Source organism: Fukomys damarensis, unplaced genomic scaffold (assembly GCF_012274545.1).
Source record: "Fukomys damarensis isolate Sample0158 unplaced genomic scaffold, DMR_v1.0_HiC HiC_scaffold_33, whole genome shotgun sequence".
NCBI lineage: Eukaryota > Metazoa > Chordata > Mammalia > Rodentia > Bathyergidae > Fukomys > Fukomys damarensis.
In genome coordinates this window covers 11,114,151-11,138,419 of record NW_022900945.1, presented here as the reverse complement: position 1 = coordinate 11,138,419, position 24,269 = coordinate 11,114,151, and the positions used below count along the sequence as shown (strand labels likewise).

The following is a 24,269-nucleotide window of genomic DNA, read 5'->3' as shown; positions in this document are numbered from 1 at the left end:
GGAGCGGGAAAAAATAACTAGCAAACACAGAGCTTATTCCTTTCCACAGTAACACTATACCTCTAGCCACAACACTGCCAGTGCTGACAGAACCTTGCAGAAATAAGGCAGTCCCTGTTGTTCAAAAGAGTAATAATGAAAAAATAAAGTCCTGTGGTGCTTTCCCTCTATCAGCTCTGCTTATAAATTCATAGCACAGCATGGAGGTTATTAAAATCCCATATGTGAGAACCACACACAGCACAAAGAGATATGAATTGGTGTTCCAGGGAGATAATGCATCTAATGGGCAAAACAAGTAGTAGGGTTTCATTTTTATTCTGAGTACATTTGAAAAGGGCTCAGCATCCAGCCACTGAGTGTGGATAGCTAACTGTCCAGAAAGCATTTTCCCCTTCCTTCCTATGGATTAATAAGTGGGGTATAAAGAGTGAGGTTGTTATCTGCCCAAGTCTGGATAGTCCCATGATATTTTTTTTCTTTACTTGCAACTGTTTAAAATAGAGTGGATTAAAAGCTTCAGTCACAAAGTAAATCTCTCCTTGCACCCTCTGGGGGCATCAGACCTGCCAAGAAGGCAGAAGAAACTCATGACTTCTGGTTGAGAGTCTGCCAGAGACTGACTGAGAGGCACAGGGGAAGCTGGCCCACTATTTCTTTCTAGTTGGCTTTGCTTGTTTAAGGCTATGTATTTATTTATCTGCTCAGAAGACGCTTCTTCTGCTGATTGTCTGGTTAGGGAAATTCAAACATATTTAATAGTGGCAAATGCTATTCTGTTTAATCTAATAAGGAGAATGGACTGTGTCATCTGAAAAGCTACAATTTTTTCTTTTTTAAAGCTAAGACTATTCCATGACTTCAGTCAACAGAATACCCTGGATCTCAAATTTCCTAAGTAACTCAGTGCTAAAATTTAGTTATTAAAAAAAAATAGTAATCACTCCTAACTTATTTACTCCCAAATATCATCTTCAAAAGCAGATAAATTAGGGCCGGGGATTTAGCTTAGCGGTTCGGTGGCCTGCCTTGCAAGCGCAAGGACCCAAGTTCAATCCCCGGTACCCCCCCAAAAAAAGAAAATAAAAAGCAGATAAATTAGGGCCGGGGATTTAGCTTAGCGGTTCGGTGGCCTGCCTTGCAAGCGCAAGGACCCAAGTTCAATCCCCGGTACCCCCCCAAAAAAAGAAAATAAAAAGCAGATAAATTGGTGGCTTAAACACCACAAGATAGGCAAGAAGTTAGAAAGTAGGAAATTTAGAATCCAGGGAGAATACGAAGTAATCCTGTCACTTTCCCAAGTTACCAACACCAACATCAAACCAAAAAACATCCAGTAGGTACCACACTGAAAATCCGAAGTGAACATCAAAAGTGGTAACAAAGACATACAATGAAAATGTGAGGGGATTTCGGAGTTTCAGTCATTCAGCACATATTTAAAGAGCATCTGACACTATTCCATATCGGAGCGTTCTGCAGAAAGACAAATTCCCAGTCCTTCTGGAGCTCAGATTCAGTGTGCAAAGGAGGAGGATAAAGACACTCACCATGGCCCTAATTCATTACGACTCAGGAAAATTAAAGGGTGTGGAGATTGACTTAAAATTTTCTCCAGGAGGCCTCGAATCCCCAGTGTAAAAGTCACACGTCCCAGTTAATGGCTTAAAATGAAGAGCAACAACACTGAGCCTCGTGAAATAACCCTCTTTAGCCAGCTGGAGAGCCGAGAAAGCTCTCCTAGGAGAGAGAACCAGCACAAGCTGAAGAGACACACTGGGGTCAGCCCAAGGTGAGAAGGAGCCCTACGTGGGAGAATGAGAGTATTAGGCCCTCACAGGAAATTCCGATGTAACCTCTTAGACCTTTACAAAGCCGCCACGGATCTAGGTCAAATGTCTAATGACCACATCTGAGAAGCCAAGATTGTCTATTGCCAGCAGTTCAGGTAAATACTCGCCTTTTAGGAATCCGTCATACACAGGGGATGAATATTTGCTCAGTGGTTATTAGAAGTTAATAATGTAGATAGAGCAGGAAGGAACAAAAATCTCAAGGCTGCCACTGAAGAACCTTGGGGTCCAGGCTCATGTCTTTAATTATTTTCATTCATACGTGTTTGGAGTACATAATGAAGACAGTCATCACAGGGAGTTGTTATGTGTATCTAACATATCTTAATTCTTTTTACATCCCCTATCCAAGCCTTCACTCCTCTCTTGGCACCCCCTTCCCATCTGCAGAAGATCTATATCTTTGTTTCCTATTATCTATCTTTTTAAAATTTTTATTTTATTTATTTTTTGCATACCGGGGATTGAATTCAGGACCTTGCACTTGTGAGGCAGGTGACGGCAGCGCTGAGCTAAATCCCCAGGCCCTATGTTGCTTGTTTGTTTTTTTTTGTTTGTTTTTTTTTGGTTTTTTGTTTGTTTGTTTGTTTGTTTTTGATACAGGGACTCACTAGGTAGTTGAGACTGACCTGAAACTCACTATGTAGCCAAGGCTGGGCTCGAACTCACAGCGATCCTCCTGCCTCAGCCTCCCGAGTGCTAGGATTACAGGCGTGTGCCACCACACCCAGCAACTTGCTTCTTAATTTGTGTATGAAGTTGGATTTCTCATGTGAGAAGAACCCGAAGCCCAGGTGCATTTCTAACACTAATAGTTCATGATTGTTAGGCAAACCCCTTCATTTCTCTATGTATTATCTCATATACCAGTTGTACATAATAGCACCTACCCTGTCCAAATTCTCAAGTTTGTCGGGGGAATAAAACAAATGGCTTTCAAAATATAAGAAAGGGACCCAGGAGTGGTGGTGCACATCTGTGATGGCAAGCACTTTAGGAGGCTGAGGCAGAAGAATCACAATTTGAGCCTGGCCTGGGCAACTGAGCAAGATGCTCTCTCAAAATAATCAGCAAACAAACAAACAAAATAAAGGGTTGTGGATGTAGCTCAGTGTGAAGGCCTTGAATTCAATCCCTCCTAAGATGCACTCACACATACATATACATACACACACCCCAAGGAACACACTGAAAAGCTTTCATGGCTGATTTTCACAATTCACAATTGCTTTGACCCTCTTGACAGATAAAAGTAAAGACAAGAGTAGCCACAGTATGGTAATTGCTGTGGTTTACTGAATGATTAATACATGTACTGGGCACATTTCTCATTTAGCCCTTGCAAAACCCTATGGGGCTCCTTTGATTATTAGCGATATATTACAAGTGAGGAAGCGGAGGGCTGGAGAAATGGAGTGTCTTGCGGAAACGCACACATCTGCTTGATCAAACTTTAATCTATCTGGGCACCATAGTTTTTGAACCAGAACCTGAACTGCTGAGCCTCTCTGCTTCTCACTCATCTCTGAAGATCCAGCTCAGCTCAACTCCATTCAATTCACAATTTATTTCAGAGCACTGGCGACTTATGTATTTGTAGAAAATGATACACAGAAACCCTCCCCCGCCATGAAGGAAAAGGGCAGAGGAAGCAGTGACCACACAGAGAAGGGGCTGGGGCACTCGTACTGGTCCTCTTATCAGAGCACTAAGCTTCTGAGAGCCATCTCCAGGGTCAGGGGGTCCCACCAGAGTCGAGGAAACAAACTCTTCACATCTTATTCCTGGCCCTCACACTAATTTATGCAGCTCCATGTAAGCTCCTGATTCCCGAGCCAAACTTGTCATCAGTGAAAGCTCATCTTCAGCCACAGACAGAAAACAGAGTCAGTTCCCAAAATATCTTTGCCTCCAGCTTTCCAGAAAGCCCATCTTCCCAATTGCTCAGTGTAGCTCTAGGAATTAGGGGGATTTAAAACAAACACAAGGAATGATCCAGTCCTCTGAGGTAATTAGAGTAAAATCACAAACACTGATAGGGAGCTTACTTTCATGCTAGATACTGTTTTAAGTCATCATGGACTCATTTAATTCTCAAAACAGCGCTATGACACAGGTTTTGCTGCTACATCTGTTTTACAGGGAAGACACTGAGCCTGAGTTTAAATGACTTGTCTTAATGTTAGAGCTGGGATTAATCCAAATAGTCTGTCTCCGGGCTCTGTCCCTGTTACATCATGCTACACAAATCCAGCAGGGGAGAAGAGACTGGGAACAGGTAGTACCACTTGTAGGCATATCTATTTCTAAAACAACTAATGGATAGGAATGCTTAAGGACATCAGAGAGTTTAATTAAAGGAGTTTACTGAATGCGGGAAGGTTCAGGGAGGATACACAATTTGAACCCAAGAAAATTCCCTCTGTTGTGTTTGTTATCTTTCTTCTCTTTTGGAAAACACTTCTGCAGTTTTCAATCTTAAAATATTCTTGGTTGTGGTTTCTAAATACATTTTAATGAGGAACATCATGTATATGAAGGGTTACTTTCAATTTTTGCAAAAATAATTGTACATGTTTTTCATGGTAAACATACCCAGTATGTGTTAGACTAGAAATGGAATTACTGGGTCATCGGATATGTGTATGTTCTTGTTATCTTTTTGTTATTGATTTATAGCCTAATTCCCTTTTGATCAGAATACTCAGTGTGATCTGAATCTATTGAATTTTTCTAGAGACTTACATTATTGAACAGTATGTGATCAATTTCATTAAATATTTTATGTTTACCTGGAAATAATGTGCATTCTGCAGGTTTGGGGTGTGTATGTATCACTCAGGTCAAGTTTGTTAATGGTGAAGCTCAAATGTATGCTGCCCTTACTCATTATTTTTTAAAATTAATTTTCTTGGTGCAATTTAAATATACATAACAATCACATTCATCAAAGGAAACTTCTACCTGTACATGACACATCTTGATTCCTCTTTTTCTCCCAGTTCCTTCCCCTCCCTTCAACTGCTGACTCCTTATTTACAAAAATCTTGTTTTCATTTTTTTTCCCATTTTTTCTTTTCCTTTACTTCTTTTCTCCCTCCTCTCCCCTCCAGTTCCCCTTTTCTTTTGAACAATTTCTTCCTATTTCATATTATCTATTGTACAATTTTGGTTCTTATTTACACCCCCCCACTTTTTTTTTTTTTCTTGAGACAGGGTCTTGCTATGCAGCTCAGGCTGGTCTTGAACTCACTCTGGAGCCCAGGCTGACCCCAAGCTCACAGCAACCCAGCCTCTTAAGTGCTGGGTCTACAGCTGTGTGTCACCACGCCCAGCTTTAATTACCCTTTGTTTCTCACACCAGCGGGACAATGCGATATTTAAAAGTGTCCAATTTACTTCACTTAAAAGTATAGTCCCACAGTCTTGCTCATGGTTTTGTCTGCTAATGCTCTCTATTAGAGGCAAAGATCTATCAAAATCTCCAATTATAATTGTCACATTGTCTACTTCACTTTTTAGTTTTCTCAGTCTTTGCTTTAATCACTGTTAACCACTCCTGTGTTATATTATTTGAGTGTGTCTCTTTAGGTGGCCTAAAGTTATTTTATATAGTTGAGGAGTATCTGTTTTAATGAAAATACTGAAGTCATTTATATTTAATGTAAACATGGATATATCTAGATTTGAATCTAGTCCCATTAGTTTCTATTTCCTTTTGTTCCTTTTCTTACGTCTTTGTTTAATTAGTGAAGTATAATTAAATATTTTCTTCATTTCTTCTGTAGTAGTTATTTGTACATTAGAAATTATTTTTGTTATTATCCTAAAAAGTGCATTATTCATTCTTGACTTATTTATTGGAGTATAATTTGATATTTTTACTACTCCCAAATGTTGCAGGGATCCAACAATATTTTAATATTCTACCCTGCATGTGCACCATTGGCCATTATTACACTGTATCTTAATTTTGCTAGATATTAGTATTTTCATTTTGTACAGAAATGATCTACATTTTCCTTTATACTGACCATTCTCTTCTTCTTCACTTCTCTGGTTTTGGACATCTCTCTGGAATCATTTCCCGTGGCTTGACATTTTAGTGTGGGTCTACCATAAATTCTCTGCTTGTTTGTCTGCAGATTTCCTTATTTCTTCTTCATTTTGAAAGCTATTTCTGCATCCTGCAGAATTAGGTTGGCACTGATTTCCTTTCAGCACTTTGCAGATGCCATCCTGTTGGCTTCTGGGTTCCACCATTTCTGTTGAAAAGACTTTAGTTTGACTACTGTTTCTTTGAAGGTCTTTTGGTTTTCTGGCTGCCACTGAGAGTCTTGTCTCTGAGGTTTTCCGTAGTTTCATTCTGATGTGCCTTCTATGGATTTGTTTATATTTATTTTGCTTAAGGTTCATGGAGCTTCTTGAAGTTGGGCCTTGAAGTTCTTAATCATATTTTGAAAACCCCTCAGCTGATACAGTCTCAAATGTTAATTCTACCCCATCCTTTCTGTCTCCATTCCGGGACTTCAAGTATACTTAGATATAGCAATGTTCCTCTAACTATTTGTGAAGAATATTTTCCCTTTTACATTCAACCTTTTGCTGACTAAATTCATCATAAATTATATTAAAGATGTTGTGGCCAAGTCAAGTGCTATGAACATTTGTTATCAAAACAAAACAAAACAGTCATTCATTTCATTACCTTGTCAGGGACTAGTACCAAAACTAGTGTCAGGAAGATACTTTGCAAAGCAACACGTTAGTTTTTTTGAACTGGGTCTTACATATGTATTGCGTTCTTCGTCATTCATCCTTTCCTCTGAATTCTCCGATGTTATTTGTATAAACATCTTCAGCTCTACTATTCAGCTGTCTATAACCTGCTATTAAACAAAACTGTTATGGTCTTAAAAGTCGAATACTAGAATTTTCATTTTTTTCTTTTATATGATTTCAGCTGAGGAAAAATCCATTTTTATATATTTTTAAAACATTAATCAATCGATCTTCCTGATAATCTCACCATATCAATAACTTATCATTTACTTCTGTTTTTCTTAGAAATTTTGTGCTGTTTCGTGCGTGGTAATTGTCTCCTGACAGTTGTACATGGTAAGGAAAGAGCTACCTATGCTCTGGATAATTATGCTTGGCGGGTGGGGGAATTCCATTTTCTTCTGGAAGACAGAGCATAGCAGATTATGCTGACTTAGTAGCGACTGATCTATTTCCAGTTTGCCCTTTCTATTAGAGCCTGTGTCTTCAGGGTCTCAGATAATTTGAAGCGGGGTAAAGGGAAGGCAAGGGCATGGGGAAAAAACAAGAACCAAAATATATAATGTAAGGGAACAAGATCCCAATGATAAATGTAACTGTATTGTTTGCTTTAAATGTACCAATAAACTTAATTGGGAAAAAATAAACAAATTTATGATCAATTTGCTTTTCAAAAAAAAAAATAGAATTGGCTATGTTTACAAGGGCTCTTCCTCCCTGGGGGCTCTGAATTACAATTTCTCTTTCTTTAGTTCTATGGAATTGCATAAAACTCTGCTCAGATTTTGGGCCTTTTAAGTGCTGTGTTTGTCTTGGTGTCTCCACGTGCCATGCTTTTTATTCACAGTCGAGATGGCTGCAAATTCCTCAGGGAAGTTTCCTGCAGAACGCTGGCTCAGATCTCTCTGGATCCCTCATCTTCAGAATTTGGGTCCTTCCCACTGTGGCTGTCTTAGTATTCTCATACATAAATTTCTTTCTTCTACTTCCATTAAACTTTCTGTAATATCTAGGACACTGCTTTCCGGTCAGGCCTTTTTGCCCCTTTTATGAAGTGCAAATACATCACAGGGAAAAAAGCCAACGAGGTCCTACCTGCCTCAATGCATCTCTTTTCCCAGTGGTTTTAGCCTCTTAAACTCTCCCTCTGGTGCCCCTGCTGCCTTTAAGTGATGGCTTCTTCAGCTTCCTGGTGGGAAAGTTAGACTATTCCATCATGACTGCAAGCACTGGGCTCTTGGGAGAATTAAGTAAAGTGTAAACACAGCTAACACTAAATAAAAGTAAATATTCAATAAACATTTTCTAATATTAACATTGTTCCTACTTGTTACTAACCTTTCCTTTGAAATCTTTGAAGGCCATGTTACTGGAAGACCTCACTCCTAAAGACCAATTCCAAGTGCTGTTTATTCCAACACTTTTCCCCGCTACTGCAAGTATGTCGATAGCACTTTTAGGCAAATGGCCTATGTGACCAATTTTGCTGGTGCCTTGTAATCTCTGATTGTCTTTTGTTTTTGAGCAGCTCAAACTATTTTTAAACAAAACCTCATTCAGATCTCCAGCAATGGATCCAGAGCTGCCTGTTTTGTTCACTCCTATCTCAATCCTCCCCAGATATACAGATGATAGATAGATAGCTAGACAGACAGACCGACCAACAGACAGGTAGATAAAGACATTTCTGAGTTATACTATTTTGGAACCTAAGAGCTCTAAGGAAACTGTTTTTAAAACCACAGTAGAGACAATTTCTGGATACGTACTACATCTCTTAGAGCAAAATAATCTCTAGACATTAATGCCATGATTTGGGAAATTATTACCCAGTGTTTTCTCCCACTTAAGACCCATTAAAGAAAGGTCCAGTATGGCTCAACCAGAATTTCTGTGATTTTAACACATCACTCCGTCTCTTACATGCTCAGCAGGACCTGATTTATCATTACATTCCCTCCTTATTGCCCTGAACACACATAATGCTCCAAGTACTATGCCTGTCTAACATCCAGAATTAACAAGTACCAGTTGAAGCAGGAAAGTCTTCTCATACACTCAGAGATAATCTGACTTGGAACACTTGAAATGCCACTCTTTAATAGGCAAAACACTGAAAGGAATAGAGGCTAACAGTCATTTAAAAAAAACAATTCCACTCTATTTGAAGTCTCTCAAAGATAAAGAGATTTAATTCATCATCTCAATTTATCCTTACCTTGTCCTTTCATAAACTTTTAAGGTTGAAGTATAACACCAGAGAAAGACAGGAATCATAAATGCATATCTTAATGGGTTCTTTCAAATTGATCATGAGTATGTAAGTGCCACCAAAACTCACGAAATAGAATGTTACCAGGTCCCCAGAAATTCCTGACACTCTTTCCCTGACTCCCCAAGGCAATCACTATCTCCAACACAGATTAGTTTTGTCTGCTTTTGAGTTCTGTATAAATGGAATCATGTAGCTTCTGACCTCTGATGTTTGTTGTTTGTAGCATTTTTAGACTGGCCCACATTCTGGGGTACATACTGCTCCATGACATAAATATACAATCTATTATTGATCCCATTGTTGATGGACATTTTTATTATTTCTAAATAGGGCTCTGATGAACAAGCTGCTGTAAACGTTTATGCACATGCTGTTCACTGTGCATATATGGCCATTGTGTTTTAAGCATACACCTCAAAGAAGCATTGCTAGGGTGTGGGATATGCATGTGTTCTACATGAATAAGCAGTAAGAACAAGTTTTCCTTGGGGGTTATACCAATTCTACACACACCGTCAGTGCAAAAGAGTTCCATTTCCTGTACTCTTTGCCAACACATGGTTTTTGTCTATCCTTTTTTGCTTCTGGTATTGTGATGGTACTTTTATCCCTTGGCAGTTTTAATCTGAACCCCACTGGATGAGTAACAAATTTGAGTTCCCTTTAATTTATTTATCATCCAGTGCACTCTCCTCTTTTGTGAAGTGTCTGTTCCTATTTCTTATCCAGTCTAAGAATGCTTCTTAAAAGTTCCCTTCTGCTTCCTCTTCACTCAAGGGCTTCTCTCTAACCTCCTTTGATTTATTTTTTAACATGGATGAACACAGCCTAGCTACCATAATTTTCCTCTTTACCACACCCGCCCCCCTTCCCGCTGCTTCTTCTGGCAGAAGAAAGCTGAGCGACCAATGCAGAAAAGGCATCTCCTCCCCACTGCTGCTCTACCGTCCCACTGTTCCTGCCTCACCAAAGCTCCAGAAGCCTCTGCTTAGATATTTCCTGTTCATTCTCTGAGTTTTAAAAATTCCCCTTCCAGACTCTACCACTCCCTTGCGCTATGCTAGGTCCCTGGCAGGGCTGAATCCTGCAGATGGGTGAGGACACAAAGGACAAGCGGGGGTGGTCAGGTCCCAGAAACTCAACCTGACCATTTGCCAGAAATCTGTCTTCTCTGGGAGAGGAGCCACAGATTGCCTCCAGCTCTCCTAACCTTCCTCCAGGGTAGGTTCATTTCTCAGCAACTCAAAGCAAAAGCCATTATCAGATTCTCTGTCCTTCTCCACCATGGAAAACCACTTGGCCCCAGTTTGACAGCACAGATGGTGCCACCAGCTGCAAGTTTTCTCAGGTCTTGTTGACTCTACACTGCCCTCGGTATTAATCTTTCTGCAGTTTGCTCAGTAGAATAGAAGATGGGGCCAAACTTCTAACCTGGGAATAAAATTCATGGTAGGAGATTTAGCCAGGTCTGGTAAGATGTGATTAGGGGCACTGGTTGATACGTGGGTTAAAAGCCCTGGAGAGAAAATGTGTAGAAAATCCAAATCAATTAGGAATTGTTTAAACAAAGGATGGAGATCCATAAAGAAAGAAGTCCACAGAGAGAGAAATATTATTAAAGCCAATCATGTTCTTCTGCAGGTCTGAAATGGAGCCAGGGCTTTGCACCATGAAAGCTGTGTATAATGTAAGGACAGGGAAGGGGTGACATCCAAGGACGTGGCCTCTTTGTAGTGTACACTAACACCTGGCTGATCTTTCATGCTACAGAAACCACTAAAAGAACTAACTCTAACAGTCATTTATATACACCCTTTGGGCCTGTATAAAGAGGAACGCATGACACACTCTTCGTAGCAGATTTTATGTAAGGATCTGACAACAAGGATGCAGAAAAAGATGGGAAAGATTAATCAGACTTTTTACTCCTGGGATAAAAGGACAGTCAGAGGAGAGAGCAGCGTCCCAGGGCTGTCTCCATGTCAAGGGCACTGTCTTCCCCTGCATCTGTAACCCTCTGGACCGCAGCGGACAATCAGAGGGAAGTTCAGCCATGCAACTACAATTTGTTTAAATTTTTCCACATGTCAGACATAACAAACAAACTTACATACATTTTCTCAGTGGATCCTCACAACAATTCTATGAGGGAGGCTCCATTATGAACTTTTTCTCATAACTGGGAATCAGAGAGTTTAAGGGATACTATGAGGTCCCCCAGGTGGTGACAGGTAACAAAAACAGTCCAGAAACTCAGCAAGGTAGCTTTTTCTACTCCATGCAGCAGAGGCCCTGGACAGCCCAGACTGTCAATTCTCAGGCAGGCCCTGGGAAAAAGAGTTCAATGCTTTCTTCATCCAAGTTAATTTGAGCTATTCCTGCTGAAGCGACTTGGCCTTCACTTCCTTTCCTGTGTATAAGCTGACTGTATCCAGGTGAGTTTTGTTTGTTTTGCTTATTTTCAGTATGTGTGTACGGGGAAGTGTTTCTGTTTCTTAGTTTTACTATTTCAAACTTAACTTCTAAATAATATAAAGCAATCCAAAAGGTTAAAAAGGAATAGGTCCAGGGATTTAGTGGTTCTGTCATCTGCCTTTCAAGCACAAGGACCCGAATTCAACCCCCAGTACAAAAAAAAAAAGGAATATAATAACAATACACTTTGCTAATTTAGACAGGTATAATACCTACAGCAATCACCAGGAAAATTACTCAAAATAATAGAATAAAAAACTCCATAAATAAATAAATGAAATAAATGTGGAACCCTAAAAATAAATAGAAGAACAAACAGAAAACAATATTTAGGTGGACTTCGGTGCTACTATGTTAGTAACTACCTTCCGTGCAAATGCTCTACCCAATTAAAAGTCAGATTTGCAGAATGGATAAAAGCAACAATCCATCAGTGTACTGTCTGCAAGGAGTGATACAGCTAACAACTTAGGTGAAATTGTGCACAATTTAAACAGGAAATTTCAAAAAGTTACATATGGTATGATTCCATTTATACAACATTCATGCTTTGAAACAATTACCAGCTATGGAAAATAAATTGTTGGTTGCTTCAGCTAAGGTGGAGAGAGAAGGAGGGAGAAGGCTTTGACTTCGAAGGAGTAAGACAAGATAAATTGGTGATAAAAATTTTATATCTTGCCTGCAGTATTGGTTATGCAAACTTACACATGTAATAAAATTGCATAGCACTAAACACACATAAAAGTATATACACAAACACACATAGGCATGTAAAACTGATGAAATATAAATTAGGTCAATGGATTGTATCAATTTCAACTTTCTAGTTGTCCCATTAAACTGCCTTTATGCAAGATGGTACACTTCGTGGAAACTGAATGAAAGCGTTAACCAGATCTCTCTGAATATTTCCTCCACCCTCCCTCCCTCCCTCCTTCCCTTCCTTCCAGTGGAGAAGAACACAGGGCCTTGTGCATACTAAGCACATACTACCACTGAGCTGCATTTCCAGACCTGTGTGACCTATTACAACTGCACATGAATCTAATAAATAAAAATAAAAAGGGGTTGTTTCCAAATATTTCCTATTATAAACAAATATTTCCAATTACAAGCAATGCTTCAGGCTGAACCAATAATCACTGATTTGATTACTGTTCTACACATGTCAGTCCATCCTGTCCAACTATTCCCAAAAATTAGTGTTGGTCGTGGGCTCATGGAGAACCGTTTTAGACTTCCGGTCAACCCACGGTGAGCTGCACCCTGAACTCAGGAGGTGCTGAGGCGATGTGATACTCATGACCATGACCGTGGAGCTACATCACTTGGATTCTCACTGTTGTTTTACTCTATTTTGAAGTCTGTAACTTTTCCTTAGCAAAAGTGAATCTATTTATGAAATTCTTCAACATTTTCTCGAATCTAGGAGTACTATTCCTCCAAGATTTCTCCGGGACGTAGCTTAATGGGGTGCAAGCTCCTATACCATGGCATCATCGTATCCCTGCTCTTATCCTATACTACTTGTCCTCATCCCTTACCACTGTGGAATTTACACTGTACTCAGAACAGCAGGTATAGATCAATGAATGCTGCTGTGAGAAACAAGGAGGAAGAGAAAAGCTGGCTACTGCTTACTGCCTACTGCAGAAAAGCACAACAGAAAGCATTTCCTGTCCTTGTTTTGTTTGTTTTGCTTTCATTAACAAAGCTACAGCTCAGTGTTTGCATTGTTTTCAGCTCATTTCTGCTAATTAGAAATGCTAACTAGTGTTTGCCTCATTTCAGGCAAAGAAAAATGTTGACTGAGTTTAATGTATGTGACAGCATTAGTGAAAAATTAAGGCACAATAGGTAAATGATATTCACCAGGACAAACCCACAGTCATTTTACCCCCGTCCCATGGATTACATAAGTGTATCTGTCCAGTCCCTATACGCTGAGTGAATTTGGATGAATAAGTAAAATGTGTGTGCTTGAAAACGGGTTTTTCTTAGAGCATCTGCACCGACATGTCAGATGTCTATTTCATTAACGTGTGTGCCCCTGATTATGAAAATTTAATGAGAAGTAGGTGATGATGCTTCACTTTGGCTTTTCCTCTTTGGGTGAATATTCTGTAGCCCTTGCAATATTCCATAATGTGCGAGCTCTGCCTTATCCCTGAGCATTATTACTCTGCATGGCAGGACTATTTTAGTCTGATCTATTCCACCAGGTGAAGCAAACAAATTAGACAGAGCGCCACAGCTGCTTGATATAGGACGCCCTCATGTTTTTGCTCCCATTTTTAATACACCCAAGCATCGCATTTATTTTTTCAACAGCTGCTGCACATTGAGCAGACTTCTTAATTAGCTAATGTTTGGAAAGCCCTTTGAAGATAAAAAGCCCTATATAAGTTCTAAGTGTTATTATTACCTTGACAAGAGAGTTCTCTTTTACCTTGGCTCCCTGAGAAATGGGTGAGCTTTCCTTCTCTCTAACTAGCAGTAGTCAAACTGTAGCTCACATAAGTCACAGGAGAAAGAACTGAGAAATTCAGCTGTGGCCGCTGAAATCAGGCAGCTGGGCACCGTGGGTGCCGCTTCTCCTCCCAATGTAATCTTCACCAGGCACCCAAAGAAAAGGATGCTGGGGCTGGAGGTGGTTAGAAAACGCATTTTCAGTCTCTAGGTTGCTTTTAAAGGAAATGGAAATACTAACAGCACCCTCTTTCCTGAAAGGGCTTTTTGGATGTCAAGCTTGTATTTCTTGTTTTAGCTCAATTTCAGAAACCAAAACAAATACGTGGTTATCACAGATCGTATCCCCGTAAATACATAGCAACGGCGTAGAGATGAAAAATGATTTACCTAAACTAAATTCACCTGTGGGCTGCTGTTTGTCTCTCCATCCTCACTGACAAGAGGAAAGATACTAAGGAAACTACTACAAAATAGAAAGCTCCACACTTGGGCTCACACTGTACCCCATGCACTCACCTTCGCTTCTCGGAAAACAACCCTTGGAGGCGTGTGACACACAGCTTCCATACTTGATCTTCTATGTTAGTATTAGCAAAACAACAACTTCCACTGGCAGCGATCCCAGGCCCCATGCTACGAGCAGGTGACTTGCATATGTCATCTTATTTACATCCCCCAGCAACCCCCAAAGAGAGCTATTATTACTTCCATCTTACAGGTGAGAAAACAGGCCTGACAAAGTCATGTGACACTGTCCCAAGCTATCAAGCAAGTGGCAGAGTCGTAATCTGAACCCAGGTTTTCAGGTCACAATCCTGAGCTCTTTTAACAGTGATGGTGCCTTTGGAGCCACGGTCATTAGAGCCCTGAGAATAGTCCAACTAAGTATGGCATCATCCCTGTGAGGATCTGATCAGCTATCACAGACAGGGTAAGGGGCACGTCTGCCCGGTATGACCAGGGAAGCCACTGCACAAATGAATTGCATCACTTTTGTGAGGAGAAATGTAAGAAATGGGCACTTTTCTTATCAACATTTGATATTATTCTCCTTTCAGAATTTATTCAAGAAACAGCAGTCAAAACCATCAAAGAAGAGACACCTAAAAAAAAAAAGTATATCCGTGTAGTGGAATTTATTAATGCTGGCCTTTAGGCAATGATTCTTATTTTTTAACTCAGTAAATTGCTTAAATCTATTTAAAATAAATTATGCTATCACCAGTGATAAAGTTTCAAATCTTGGTACTTGCAAAAATAGGACAGTGACTTATTGTTAAAGTTTAGGTCCCACATTCAAGAATAATTAGAGTGAGATTTGGGCGAGGGTTATGGTGAAGGGTTTCCCTTATGGGCAGTATTATGTCTGGTGCTCTTGTTAGGCCTGGGGAAAGCTTGAGGGTAAGGCCTGGAAGTCGGGCTGAGTGGTTCTTGAAGTGTGTTGGCTTAGCAAACAGGGGTCAGGTTAGCTTGTGACTTTCATGTTAAGGTCAGGGTTAGGGCTCTGTGTCCTGTAAGGGTTCATGGCAGGGCTGGGGCTATTAGGATTTGACTGATGATTTGAGGGCTAAGCTTTTGCTTAGTGCCTATGGAGTATATTATTTTCACCACAAAGCACATTGAGAATGAAATTATGTTGGAGTGTGACCAAATGTAAGCTTGGGCTTAAGGACACTATCGCGTGAGGGTGCAGGTTAGTGGGATGGTGAGGGTCGGGGTTCGTTTAAGCTTCAGGTGAGAGGTGGTGATAGGGTAAAGTTGAGCATTGTGTTCAGCATGGATGTAAGCATAAGAGTGAGGATCGAGTTTCGAGGTTCGGGTGTGTGTGACTTCAGCTTCAACAGTCATGGCTAAGGTACAGAGTTAGGGTCTGGGGTTAGGATAAGGGTTAGGCTTTATTATAGTGATTCGCATTTAGGTTTAAGGTTAGGGCTGGATATTAGAGTTAGGGTTTATGTTAGGTTAGGCTTTAGGGTTGAGGGGGTTGCAGTTACCACCAGGGCTGGGCTTAGCATTGGATCTGGGTTGGTATGGGGTTGAGGCTGGGGTTGGCGCTAGACGTTAGGGATCAGGATTAGAGTTTGATTTTAGTATTAGCAGTTACGTTTAAGGTTAAGGTTTAGGCTAAGTGTGCGTGTCATATTTAGGGTTAGGGCAAACATGAAGGTCATGGTGTGTGTTAAGCCAACTGTCCCCACCCACCAGGAGTTGGGTTCACTCAGGTCCGCCTAGCACAGGCTATGTGGGGGGAATGTGACCAGTTTCGTACATGGCAGTGGTAAGGAGCAATCAATAGGAAAGGTGACTTTAAGGAAGCAGCGGGGGTGGGGTGGAGGACCACAGGAAGTGACCTCACTTCCTTGACAACGGCCCAAACAGAACTTGGAACCTCAGACGCTGGTTTCAGTTAATGGTGGAGAGACTGAAACATGGGAAGGATGTTGTCGTGTTGCTTCCCTAATTGCCTAGGCTCAGGCCACAGGAGATGGGGGAGTGGGATCCTCATCCAAATCCGGACACGCTGGGACAACCGTCACCCCTGGCGCCTCTGGAGAATGAATCCAAGAATCCCAAAGGTGACCCAGGACAGCCCAGCACAGGTGAGAGGCAGCCAGCCCATCACGCTGATCACCTGGGTGGCCCCAGACCCCTGCCTGGGATGTGTGGAGGTGAGTGTGTGTCTGTGTGTGTGTGTGCGTGTGAAAATCACTGGCACTTTTTTCGAGCTCTTTTACTTGGGAGGTGAGCTCTTCCAAGTTGGCTACAGTTTCCAAGCTTGAACTCTGCCTCCTTGGGCCCACCTTAGAATGAAAAGGGGTCCTCCCTGAACAAGGAGGAGACTGGCAGAGGCAGGACCCTCGAGTCGGACACCCTGAGGAAGCTGGTGAACCAGCTGGTGCCCGCGCATCGCCGTGCAGACCCCTTCTTCGTGCCCGCGTTCCTGTGCACCTACAGGAGGTTCGCCAGCACGCAGAAGGTGCTGGACCTGCTATTCCTAAGATACGGGTTCTTCCACCCCAATTGTGAGGAGGACAAGCAAAACAAGAGTGCCCTGTGCTCCATCCTGGAGACATGGTTGGCCCAATACCCAGAGGACTTCTGCCAGTGTCTAGACCTGGACAGCCTGAAGCAGCTCATGGCCTACGCCCTCAATCAACCTGCCTGACTCGGACATCCTTCTGCAAGTGTGCACCCTCCTGACCCAGTTGGATCCCCTCTGAGTACAACTTCCAGGTGAGGAGGCCCGGCTGGGTGCCTGAGGGCAGGGTGGCAAGGCCAGGCTGGGCCCCTTCAGGAGGAGAATCCAGAGGCTGCTGTTTGGCCAGGAGCAAAGGAAGAGCCGGGGACCACAGGATGGGTGTACCTGAATTGGGACGATGTCCTGCTGTGGGCTCAGGGGCCCAGGCCTCTCTGGCAGGAAGGGGCTTCCTCTGCCTTGAGAAAGACACAGGGAAGGGCAGCCATGGAGGAGTTTTCTCTTGCCCCTCTGGTGCCTCCTCTAGGGTCAGAACTGTTTTCCAGAGCAGCAGCCATCAAGAGACACCCAGGAGCAGGGCAAGGGTGGGAGCCTGCCCCAGGATCTATACCACCATGGGATCTGGAGTCGGCACGGGCAGCAGGAGATGGGCCTGACTCCTCCATACACCTGGCAGCTCCTGGTCCGGCTGCAGGGCGTCTCTGTCTCCAACTGCTCAGGCCTCCCCACCATGCAGGGCTCCCTCCCCTCACCTGGGAAAGTCACCTATTGGTTTTTCCTGTTTACCTGTCTGTATAAGCATTTATTTTAATAAAATTTAATTTTTCTTCTATTTCAAAAATTAAAAAAATAAAAAAAAATAGGACAGTGACATTACCCGATTGGGATGAAAGTTAGAAAAAAAAATATATTAAAAGGGAGGATAGGATAAATTCTATCAAAAGATGCAATGTTGGAGCTTTTCCCATTAAAACCATCAAAAGAACGTATACACATATTGAAACATGATGCTGTACCCCAGAAATATATACAATTATTTTTTGTTCATTAAAAATAAAAATACAAATTAGAAAAATGAAAACCCAGACATAGGCAAGGACTATGCAGGCTGTGGCACCGGCTGCCTCTGCAGTGCTCTCCATCAGCTGGCTCTTCCCTTCTTGGAAGCTGCTGTCGCCGTTTCCTGGTGCCCAAGTACACTTAGGGAACAAGGACACACTCAACAGGCTCATGTGGCAGGATAAAGACACTCTTTCGGTGCCCTTCCTGAATGAAGCAAGGACTGAAAATACTGACTGTTACCGCACGGCTCTCAGGCTGCAAATTAAACGTGTGTAAAGGTGCAAATCCACACTTAAGATCAATTTTGAACAAATCTTGAGGAACTGGGGACAATTCATAGCTCCCCAAGGAAAGCAGGAGCAGGGAAAATGAGATGCTCGGCGATGAGAGTTTGTTTGTGGCTAATATATTAGATAAATTATTCAAGAGCAACATCCTCAGAAGCCCTGTAATTACTGCCAACCAACTGAGCTTGTTGACCTACAAAATGTGGATCAAAGACTCAATCTGCATTTCGCCCAAGATTCCTTCCAGGCTCCAGCAACCTGGGCTGCCCAAAAGCCTGCTTTGAAGCCCAAACAGGAAGCACAAATTTTGCCACTCACTCAGAAATTACAATACAGGTGAGACATTCAGGTTCAGTTACCAGAGAAAAAGAATCTTAAGACTCCCCACTGCCCACCGGTGACATCAAAATCATCCACAAGCAGGCCCAACCACTCTTTCCAAAAGACCTTCCATTGCCACCTTCAAGGCTTCCAGATTTCCTCTGAACTTAGCCATTTGCTTTGCTATCTCACAGCTGCCTGCATTTCCCATATCTCTTTGGTAGTTGCCGCTGTTGCTCTTTTTCTAGCCTGCCTTTCCACCATAACACCCTACTTCCAAAGCTTTCCTCCTGTTCCACGTTTACCTCACGTAGCTTCCTCTGGGATAGCTTACCTTCCAGGCAGAAGTACAAATAGTGCTTTTGTTTCATTTTTCAAATGAAAACAACTCCTTTCTCCTCTACAGTCATACCATTAAAAGGATCTATTTTGCTGGTGACATTATTAGCTTAAAATCTCCTTGATAGGGATCTGTATGTGTTTCATCCTAGACCCATTTTGCTACTCCATCCAGGGACTCATAAGTAATGGATGCTAAGGAAATATTTATCTAATAAAAACTCAATCAATACTCTTCACATTTATAATCATTTCTTGCCAGGTACTGTTCCAAGTGCTGGAGATAATGGCATGAGCAAAATAGACTAGACTTTTCAACCTAGCGAAATCATTTCTAAAGTGTGAGGCAGAAATTAAACAAAATTAAAAATTGTTTAAGATGGTGGATGACAAGTGCAAAGAGGGGAAGAGAGCACCAAAGGAATATAAGGAGGGTCTGGACGGCTGGCATTTTAGATGGATCATTGGTTGAATGGATGGGTGATTGGATGGATGGACTATGGATAGATGGACGGATAGATGCACTGGTTGATGGATGGATGGATGGATGGATGGAAGGTATATGGGTAAAAAATGGGTAGGTGAATGGATTCATGACACAGTAAAACACTAGTTTAATGAGTGGGAAAATCATTTTCTATTGTTTATATAAAAATATTTTCTGGGGCCCAAAGGGGTGATAGTTTATCTCATCCATAATAATATTTTTATATACATTTTGAACTTTATTTACACTTTCAGTTTTTCACACCAGAGAAACTATTCAGTATTTACATGTGTGTCCTATTAATTTCACTTAAGAGTATGGCCTCAATGCGCATCCATTTAATTATAAATGTCTCTAGTTTCTTGCTCTTTATGGCTGAGCAGTACTCCATTTTATTAAAAAACAAAAAACAAAAAACAAAAAACCCACATCTTCATCCAGTCCTCAGTTGATGGGCAATTGGGCTGTTTCAAGTTTTAGCTATTACAAACGGTGCCACTATAAACGTGGGTATGCATATATCGCTGTGGCATGATGTTTTTAATTCTTTTGGGAAGATACTCAGCAGAGGGATGGCTGGGTCAAATGGGAATTCTAATTCTAGTTGTCTGAGTTATTTCCATATTGATTTCCAGTCTGTACTCCCACCAATAAAGAAGAAGGGTTCCTTTCTCAATAATCTTTAAAATATAGAGAGCAAAGCATCTGGGTATCAAGTCATTTCCATATTAACTGCAGATGCCCCAAAATAAGCCACTCTTGATGACTCGGTAAAACAAATATATTAATAACTAAGTGTTGGTAAAGAAACTATCTTGGGGTCAGACAGAGATTCTAGTTTGGAGATATCCCTATAAATGCAAATGTCAGTTAACAATTGAAGACCAAAATATTAGAGGGCAAAAATTTGGAAGGAAAATGGAAGACTTTCACACTGTACGATCAGTGAGATATGTGTTTGCATCAAATCAGGTCTGGTCTGAAGAGAGTTTTCATAAAGCAGTAACAACACAGCATCTCCAGACCCATAGTGGCTACAGTGTAACATCTGCTGACCCAGGATGGCCATTTACTGTGTTGCAATTTAGTTCATTAAACTTTTCACTACTAATTTAGTGCTTTTATTTGCAACATAAACTACTGAAATATATCTCATGTATCTCCCCTTTCTAGAAACACAGTGGCGTTCATTTCAACACGGGGGGCCATTGTTTTCAAGATTAGTCCCTGCTGGGGAAAACAACATTTTATTCTCTACATCATTTTACAAATTGATTTCAATTTTAGGAGAAATATTTATTTGTGGCTAAAACTCTCCTTAAGCCTCTAACAGTGAAAAATACTTAGTGAATAAGAATATCCTTTCATTGTTCCAAGCTCACTTTGAGAAAAGAAAACAGCACAGCCACTCCAGGGCATTTCCATTTCCCTCGTGATTTCCAAAGCTTAGAAAACCTTGGCTTTAGTGTTGTCTTCCCATTACAGAGCAAGCGTGTCTAGGATCTAGTGTTGTCTCTGAATTTCCATTTAAGTCTCAGCCTTAAACGTAAGTTCTGGATGCACTCTTGCATGCTCCCCACCCTTCCTTCAATCCTATTTTCTGAGATTCTCGTGAAGACGTGTGGTGTGGAGCCGGAAGCTGCATGTGCTATGGGAGCTCAGATGGGAACAAGGATTCAGACAACATTACACCTGCAGAACTGACTTTTGTTCACAAGCTGTTTGCCCCCGTGCAATTCCTAGGTCCACAGTTACTAGCCGTGTGACTTTAAGCCATGAGACTAAGTTTCTTCTTTGGTAAAAAGATAATGCAGTAGAATTCCCATGAGCATCAAATAGGTTACTTTCTATAAGTTACTTAGAGATAGTAAATGCCTAGCACGTATAAACGTTTGTTAGTAGTTATTTTTCTGTGACTGGGAAAGAAAAATAAAAAAAGAGTGGCCGAGGTCCCAGCTTGCTCAGGCTGGAATTCAGAACACTGTCAGGCACGACAGCTGGTTCCTTGAAGTGTGTGCCTGGGGGGACAGAGGGGCCTCCCAGGACACAGTGCTTTTTAAGACTGAGCCAACAATTTGGATGTACTAATGCACATTGCTGGAGAGAAGACTTATTCTGTTTAACATCTGCTTCGGGTTCCAGGCCCACGTAACGCCCTTATCTAGGTAGAAGGGAGATGGTAATCTACTCTAAAAAGGAAAAAAGCTGTTTCACTAAAAATTCTGTAGATCATTAGAACTTAGACACCACTGAACTGGGACCCCCTGTGAGACACTGACAGAAACAGAGAGGTCCTGTCCTGCACCTTAAGACAGAGTGGCAGCAGTTCAGGGCAGGAGTACGTGGGGCAAAGACCGTCCAGATGGCATTCTGTGCTTACAAAGGGGACAAAAGGGAATGGTTTCCACAGCCCTCTGAATCCTACCGAATACGAACCTGTGTTAGTTTGGTAACATGGTTCCATGGATCATAAACTATGAATAAACCTTACCTTCTCGACTCATGATCCTAACAAAGTAAGGACTATATCAATAATTTTATTTATTAGACATTAAATATGTACTAAGCCTCTCCTGTGTCCCAAGCACTGTGTGTTTATTCCTAGGGGAGAAAGAACAAGCTGATGTCTGCCCTCTCCCAGCTCACAGAGAGATGAGTCCCAGTTATTGACGAGTCAGGCTGAGGGGGAAGGAGGGCACCACAGGATTCGGGGTATCAGTGAGGATTCTCCTGTCTGAAAGTGATCTCTGCTAAGAGCTGAAGAATGACTGAAATCCAAGGAGGCAGAGAGAGGTAGGAGAAGCCCTTCATGCCACAGAAAACAAGGCTATGGACCAGATTTGGACCTTAGAAGACCGTTCTGAGCTTGGGTCAATAAAAAATAGCTGGAAAAACTCAGCCTATTTGGAAAATTTAGTTTTATAGAGTCACAGCCACGTTTATTCATTTGCATTCTGACAACACTATGGATGGTTCTGTGCTATGATGACAGGATGACAGGGTTGAGTCTCTTGGCAAAGGCTGTATATACAGTCAGCCAAGAATGACATATCTACTTATTGGTCCTTTATAGAAAATAGCTGTGACTCCGGGCCAGAGCACAGACAGCAAGTGACAAAGGAGTGACCGTTTCCCAGGGTACCTTCTAAGGCATGACACCCATGGTGGATGGACATCAGAATGAAGCAAGGTGGAAGAAGCCGACAGGTTCACTCTTCTGTGCACTTTATGAGTCAGCTGTTATCTCCACGGCCCTAGGACAGGAAGAGATGCGTTCGGACCATGGTTTTGTGTTTGTGCTTCATGAAACCTGTTTATAGGCCCTATTTTTATCCAAGGGACTGGGGACTACTAATCAATGCATGCTGCTGAGATCAAGAACTGTGTTTTTAGTTGGTGGCCTGGAATATCCAGCAACATGCAGGATATATGTGCTGTGTGACAAACTGCATCACAAGATCTCTTAAGGCAGGCTGTAGACGAGGAAGGCACCTCTGGCCACACCATCAGTTCAGGTGACATTCATCCATGTCTGAGAGTTATCTAGAATATGTGAGTATACTCAGTGGTTTTATAGTAACAACAAAGGCTTCACTGACATTTTGTTGCATGGAAAATTTAGTATACGCCTCCATCTGGAATCCCTGCCCTACTAGAATCCTCCCACCCTTTGCTCTTTGCTTATTTCCTCTGCCCTCAAGGATTCAGATAAGGAGCTCTACTTTCTGTTCCCACAATGCACTGTGCTTATCACCAGGTTGCTTTTCTCTTCTTGCCATCTGTCCCATTCCTGTAAGACCCTTGAAAGGAAAGCTACATCCTTTTCACTATTGTAGGTCTATGCCTGAAACGTATGCAGATCCTCAGTATATATTTAATTAATGTACAAACAGCAAAGGAAAACTAATAATGATTGGGTTTACATTGTGAAATGAGAATTTTATATATAGTTTACAAGCATAATTTTATGAATTAAATATGCCATTTTTCTGGTATTAACTCCTATTTTCTTCACTCCGAGGAAGTAGTCTGTGTTACTCAGAGAGTTCTTTTTCTGGTACAGTATGCAACTTGTCTTGCCTTTCTTTATTCAGATTTTGCAGCCTCTCTGAATCTTGCTTTAGAGCCCCATGCTGTCATGTTCTAATATTGATCTTCTAGAATGGTCACTACCTTATGTCAGAATTTTCAATACTAACTGCAAAGCCATTTTAATCTCTCTGTTTTACAGCCTTGGCTCACAATTTATATTATGGAGATTGAATTAACAACATTTCCATTGAAGTTTTTCACTTTAATTTGCCCTACCAACTGCTGGCTTCCAAGTCTTAGGCCAAGCACTAGTTAGCTGGTTAGCTAGGTAACAGGGATGAGTGTCAAGTTTCTACACAGTATAAAAAGTAGCTTCTTGGTTAACTTCAAGTTAGGATTCCAGGGTGTCTTCATACTTGCTAGGTGAGTACCTTCTGTTTGATCATTTTATATCCATGAACACATAGAAATCAAACCAAACAAGGAAGGACCTAGAGCTTCTCAGGGAAATAAGATGTTCAAAGTGGGCCTGGGATTTAGCTCAGTGGTTCTGCCGCCTGCCTCACAAGTGCAAGGTCCTGGGTTTGATCCCTGGTACCAAAAATAAACAAAGATGTTCAAAGTGGGATAGAGACCATGGTACATGGCAATTCACAATCATAGTTTCATGTTTATTCTCATTCTTATCTTTTTATAAGTAGATACTTCATAACAGAAAAAAAACATCACAAGTGCTTTTTTAAAACAAATTCAGGAGTCAACTAGAATTGACTGCACACGCTTTACAGTTAAGACCTACTTTCAAATTTCTAACAATATAAATAGAAGATACTTCATTTTTGGAGCTAAATTAAGAGCCACTGGGGGAAAGATTTAGTTTTGGAGAGGTCAATTTTGGTTGTTT

The 24,269-nt window shown here is 41.4% G+C and overlaps 1 protein-coding gene and 1 pseudogene across 3 annotated transcripts in view; one reads left to right on the top strand and one right to left on the bottom strand.

Annotated features, from left to right (window-relative positions):
* Window positions 1–24,269, bottom strand: part of St6galnac3 (ST6 N-acetylgalactosaminide alpha-2,6-sialyltransferase 3) — a 391,438-nt gene that overhangs the window by 217,127 nt on the left and 150,042 nt on the right. The window contains exon 1 of one of the 3 annotated variants that reach the window (XM_033758295.1): window positions 22,476–22,543. The exons of the other annotated variants lie outside the window; for them this stretch is intronic. The gene's annotated coding sequence lies outside the window, so the exon portion shown is untranslated. Of the gene's footprint in view, window positions 1–22,475; window positions 22,544–24,269 lie in introns of those variants that run through there. 3 annotated transcript variants of the gene reach the window in all.
* LOC104848942 lies at window positions 16,256–17,579 on the top strand (annotated as a pseudogene).